A 6,443-nucleotide genomic window follows, 5' to 3' on the forward strand; every position below is an offset into this window, starting at 1 on the left:
GTGTTGACAAATTTAATAAAGTTCTTGGCTTGTCATTTGTGCTTTGTTGGCCTTGTAAGCCATGCTTCTTGTTATCCTCACTAAGCAGCATGTGCCAGATTGCAGCAACCCTTCCATTTTATGGGTAAAGCTATGATATGTTAACATTTCTCATACATCAACTATTTTTACCACTTTAAGGACTCATGTTACCACTTTGAGGATTAATATTACTATTTTGAGGACTCATATGGTAAACTAAGAAAATTTACCACTTTAAGGACTTATGTTACCACTTTGAGGACTAATATTACTAGTTTGAGGACTCATGTGGTAACTAAGAAAATTTACCACTTTAAGGACTCATGTTACCACTTTGAGGACTAATATTACTATTTTGAGGACTCATTTTACCACTTTTAAGACAATTGTATGCATGTCATACGTTAACACATTGTAGAATTTTCCCCATTTTATTATGGGGACATGTAGAGGATGATATTTCGGATATTTTGAAATTAACCCCTTGTCAATTCATCGAGTGACCTATTTTTTAATTTATTTTTTTGATTTTGAAATTTGAAAAATTATAAAAAATAAAAAACACGATGAATTTTGTGCTAAACATTTTCAATAAAAATTGGTGTTGACATATTCAATAATTTTTTTTGGCATGTTATCCTTGCTAGGCAGCCCCTCCATTTTATCATGAGGACTTATAGAGAATTATTTTTAGAACGTTTGGAATCAACCCCTCATAAATTCATCGAGTTTTCTAATTTTTATTCTTTTTTTGGTTTTGAACTTTGGAAAATCATAAAAAAAATACAAAACTGTTCAAGTAAATCAAGAATATGTGTCTGGCCTAAACTCTAGGTTACTTTACCTAGTTGTAATAGGGTTTACTATTAGAGATATTCTTAGAGATATTCATAGATATCCGATTAAATATACAAATCATCTTTCCTTGTTCAACTTTTTTTTGAACGCGTGGGGTGTCAGTCCATTAATAGTAAAGTAGGAAACATTACAAGTATGACTCACCCGGACTCCGGGCAACGACAGAAGAGAGCCATGAATGAGTAATCTAAAGACCCTAGACTACACAAACATAATGTAACCATGAGATGAAGCTCAAATGCTGCAGAAAAATCCGACACTACTAGAATGACCACCGACAAACAATCAAGAAGTCATCCCAATTTATTCATGTTCCCAAAAACACCCTACTCTAGGGCACTCTTGAGAGTGCCTTCCTTCGGCTCAGGAGCTTTGCTGGAGGACGGTATCTCCTCCACATTTAGTTTTGGAGCTGCTGCAGGGACTGCTTCCATCTGACCTTCTCCAAATGAAGGAGAGAGTACAATTGCCTTGAAGTTCCTCTTCCGCCGAGGTTTGGATTCCTTAGTTATCAGCTTCCTAGGCTTCAAACTAGCAGGTTTAGGGTTGTTCTTCCGATCCGGAGGGCGCCCAACCTTTGCCTTCTTAGCAGGGGACACCAGAATGATGCCATTGGTATTCTTCAGAGCTAGTTCCGGTTCAAAATCCAACACAATCGAAGCAGTTGGAGGGGGCACAACATCTGCTCTCTTGCGCTTTGAATATTGTACCAAAGCCACTGTTGCAGATCTCTTCTTCCCTGTAATGGGATTATCGGCCTTATCATCAACCTGCATGGGCTTCATGATAGGTACAGTTACTGAAGCTGGAACCTTGGCCAAATGTGCAGCGAAAGCTGATCCAGAAATACCCGGAATGTGAAGTGATCTGGGCGTAGCAGCGAATGATAAGAGCATTTTAATGCGATGTTTTAATAGTTATTTCCCCATATTTTGCTTAGTTATTTCCTTTACTTAATCATTTTTAATTTAGTTTCTATTTTCTAGGTACATCGAATAAATGGAGAAGAATTGAGCTTAAAGGCAGAAGGGATGCAGAAATGAGCTGAAATGAAGAAATGGAGTTTTCCTGGTCCGACTAGGAATCCCAGTCAACGCAGGAATCTTGATGAGGCTAGGAAACCTGAAGGCATTAGGAGACTACATGGCTTGAAGATGACGTGGGAGATATTATGGGAGATTAAATCTGATTTTGCCGTGGGAAATCATGAAGATAATGTGAAAAATCAAGAAGAAATCAAGGAGATTACGTTGAGAAAATCTTGGGAGAGTTTCAAGGGATTGTGCAACAAGAAAAGGCTCAAAACAAGTCCAGATTCGTTCCTTAATTCCCTCAAGATATGTTGGCTGAAATTAGAGAATAAAATCTGCAGTTTTAATGTGAAAATCAAGAGAAAATCAAGGGGAGGATGTTAAGGATAAAGCCAGGGAGAGATTTAAGGGAGAAAAGGTCCAAAACAAGTCCAGATTCATTCCTACTTTCACTCAAGATTATTTTGGCCGAAAATTAAGAGAAAAATCAAATAAAATCTTGGGAAAATCAGCAATAATATATTTGGAAAGATTATGGACTTATTTTGGAGCTTTTTGATTGGTTGAGTGACATGGCAGAGCTGACGTGGCATTAATTCATTGGTTGGAGCTGTGTGGTGCAACCAGAAAATTCCTTAGAAATTAAATTCATGAAGCCTTGCCTTCCCCTATATATACCCTCCTCTCTAGACGGTTTAAAACACACCACAACACAACAACACCACAACACCTCTTCATTCAGAAAAATTCTCTCCATTCTCTAGTTGCAAAGTTCTGCGTTTTCAAGCAAGGAGAGGAAGAAGAAGAAAGAGCCGTGAAGATCATATCCTCCATCATCCACCTTGAAGACTTGCTTCCAAGATTCAAGATCCAACCATCAAGTTCTCCATCTCCATCTCCAACTCACGGTGTAATTCATTCTTTTTCCTTGTAATCTTTTGATTTCCTTGTTTGATTTCGTATGAATTTGTTTCTAGTTAACTATTACGTTTAGGGCCAAGTTTAAGCCCAATTTCTTTGTTTAAATAAAGTTTTCGAATTCTATAATTGTGATTCTAAGTCGCTTATGTGAGTTTGTTCGATTGAATTTGCTTAACAGAAAACTTTTATATGTTTATCTTATTTGGGTCGACACTTATAGGATTTGCATGTAATTGGTGCTAGATTTAGGTAAACGATTCACCTAATAGTTTTGTGAACCTAAATCATAAGTAGTAAAAGCTTTGGACAAATGTCGAATTCAATTGAAGAGGATTGCAAATAGGTGAACTTATTCATAACTAGGTTATGCACTTAAGTTGATAACCTTTCTCTATGCTTCTTGCGTTGAACATGTTTTGATTAGCTAGCTTTCTAGACTACGATTGCGTGTTTAATAGGATTGATCTAGGTGCTTTCACTTAGGTTAATTAGTAAAGGAAAGTAAAATATGGGAAATCATTTGCGTCGAATGTTTCACATGATCAACTTCTTTCTCATGACTTAGATGATCAATTATAGTGTTTGAATCGAATTTTATTATGGAATTGGTTTTGATCTCTGTTTCATTCTTGTATAAGTGTTTGTATATTTTCTTTCTTTTTATTTTTATTTTCGTAAACCAACTCTTAAAACCCCGTTTTTTCGTTACTTGTATATATTTTTGTAAATATTATACTTTGTTTTTATTTTAATTCTTTATTTGTTTGACAATGACAGGTGTACCCTCAATCCCCGGAATAGAACGATCCCTATTTACTATATACTAACGATGATATTTGTAGGGTTAAATTATGCGCTTGCTTTAGGCGTATCAATTTTTAGTGCCGTTGCCGGGGATTAAAAAATCACTTGTTTTTGTTTATAATTATTGTATATAAATTGTTTGGAACTTAGTGTAAATTAACTAGGTTGTTTTTTTATATTGTTGAATACGAGTTTTAATTGTAAGTTGTAAATTGAACGGAATAGGTGAAGTCTCTTTTGTTAATATTGGCCTCAACCCCTTATTGGTACCTTGTTCAAGTCCCTTAAGGTTGAGGGCGGCTGTGATGCCCCGGAAATTCGTATTTATTTTCCGAGGATTTTCCAGAATTTAATTAGTGGTTGTTTCGTGGCTCGTGGACGGAGCAGAAGTGTTTCGGGCGAATAATTATTCGGGAAGCGCCATTTTAGGGGGGGCGCAAGGGTTGACTTTTTATTCGTTGGGATTCTCCGAAAACTTCCTTCACAAAAATTGTAGAGCGCGTCGATACAAGTTCGTGGACATGTGGAACGCGTCAATCGGAGTTCGTACGAGGAAGTTATGGCCATTGGAAGAAATTTCCATTTTAGTATAAATAGGAGTTTCCCAAGTGGGAAACTTACTATTTCCATTTCTTCCATTTCCGAAAACTCTCTCCCTCTCTCTTCTCTCTCGGCTGCACCTTCAGAAACAAAAATTCCCGACTGACCTGACCCGAACCCGGTCAACCCGACCCGGCTTTTCCGGCGGTCTCCGGCCGAGAAATTTTCCAGATAGGATCGGCTCCTCCGTCTGGTCGTCCCTGTGGTGTCCTCTAGCACCGATTCTCGGTGGTGGCGGCAATAGAAGAGGGCGCAGTTGGGTGTTTTTGGACCCGATCGGTTCTCCGATCTCCGACGTCGCCGGGGCTTCATGCTGGGCTTGGGGAGCTCAGAGCTGCCTCCTTGATCGATCCTTGGTGGTTGTTTGGATCGATTCACGTAAAACTTGGTTCAACTCAGTTGGGATTACTGTTCACGGCTTGTGAGGTAGTTTTCGACCTTTTATGCTTGTTTTCTGACTTCGAGCTAGTTATGAAAATTCACAAGCATGCTTAGATGAAGAACTTTGATGTTGGGAGTTTTGTGAAATAATGAGTTTTGGCCGGCGGCGGTGCGCCTCCTTCTGTGGCGGCGTTCCGGCCATGTAAGGGACTGTTTCTGGTATTATATATGTTCTACTCGTTGATACGAGCGTTTCTATATATAATATGCAAATTTTGGAGTTCGTATGGATTTGTTATGATTTTAACCGTTTCATATCGGTGAATTTATTCGATCCGTGAGGATCCGAGCGTTCGATCGACTTGTGGTTTGGACATATCGATCGTAGAAGTATTCCGGAGACATTGGGTGGTCTCGGATGTGGTTTCGCCTCGATTGGCGCCACTTTGGGAATTTTGGTTCGGTTTAGGGTTTCGAACGTTATTCCTTATGATTCGTTGACTGAATCAGAGCTGTGCTTCCTTAGGTACTTGACGAAGTATTTTGGACGGTTGTTTTTGGGATTGGCTGCTTTGTTCTTGGTTGAAGACGCAGCGGGAGTTTCGAGGTGAGTAATCTCACAATGTTCATTTACGAACGGGCTTACCTTATCGTTTTGTTAGTTATTTAGTTAACTGCAAACTATAGTTGGTATTAGTAGGCATTCCTGAGCGGATGACTACTTATATATATATTTACGTGAAATATATATGTGTAGGTGGAATTGTGTGATAAAACAATAATTGTGGGTGCGTTCATTCTATTGTTTTGGGCATGACTTTTCGTGAAACAATATTTGTGAAAGGGTTGATTTCTATTGTTTTGAAAAGTGTTGTGTTTTGTGGAACATTTTAGTTCGCGGGTGGTTTATTTAAATGTGGGTCTTGTACCGAGAGTAATTGATAGGGATCAATTACGGGGAATCTTTCATTTTAGATTCGTGTAACATTTTGGGTCCTGTGCGACTCCTTTAATGTTTTGGTATTTATACCGTGGATCCATAGACTTACGAGTTGAGGGTCGTGGATCACGAAATGTGATCGTGGGTGGGAAAATCGGGAATCCACGCCTTTGGCCGGGTTAGTGGATACGATCAGTTAGAGCTCTAGTTTGTCCGCCGTGCTTTGTTTCTTGATTGAAACGTGATTTGTTTATTGATTTAAACGTGAATCGTGTGAGTTTATCTCGTGCTTTGTTTCTTAATTGAAACGTGATTTGTTTATTGATTTAAACGTGAATCGTGTGAGTTTATCTCGTGCTTTGTTTCTTGATTGAAACGTGATTTGTTTATTGATTTAAACGTGAATCGTGTGAGTTTATCTCGTGCTTTGTTTCTTGATTGAAACGTGATTTGTTTATTGATTTAAACGTGATTTGTGTGGGTTTATCCCGTGATTTGTTTATTGATTTAAACGTGATTTGTGTGAGTTTAAGCGTGATTCGTGTGGGTTTATCCTGTGATTTGTTTATTGATTTAAACGTGATTTGTGTGAGTTTATCTCGTGATTCGTGTGGGTTCATCCCGTGATTTGTTTATTGATTTAAACGTGATTTTGAGTGAGTTTATCTCGTGATTTGTGTGAGTTTATCTCGTGATTCGTGTGGGTTCATCCCGTGATTAACATATTGATTTAAACGTGATTTTGAGTGAGTTTATCTCATGATTTGTGTGAGTTGTTTTCTCGATCGAAACGCGCGGGCTTTCATCCTGTAGTTTTGTGCGAGTTGTTTTGAGTTACTCATACGGGCTTGCAAAAGCTTACCGGGTTTGTTGTGTGACAACCCGGT

The sequence above is a fragment of the Rosa rugosa genome, chromosome 4 (assembly GCF_958449725.1).
Source record: "Rosa rugosa chromosome 4, drRosRugo1.1, whole genome shotgun sequence".
Lineage (NCBI taxonomy): Eukaryota > Viridiplantae > Streptophyta > Magnoliopsida > Rosales > Rosaceae > Rosa > Rosa rugosa.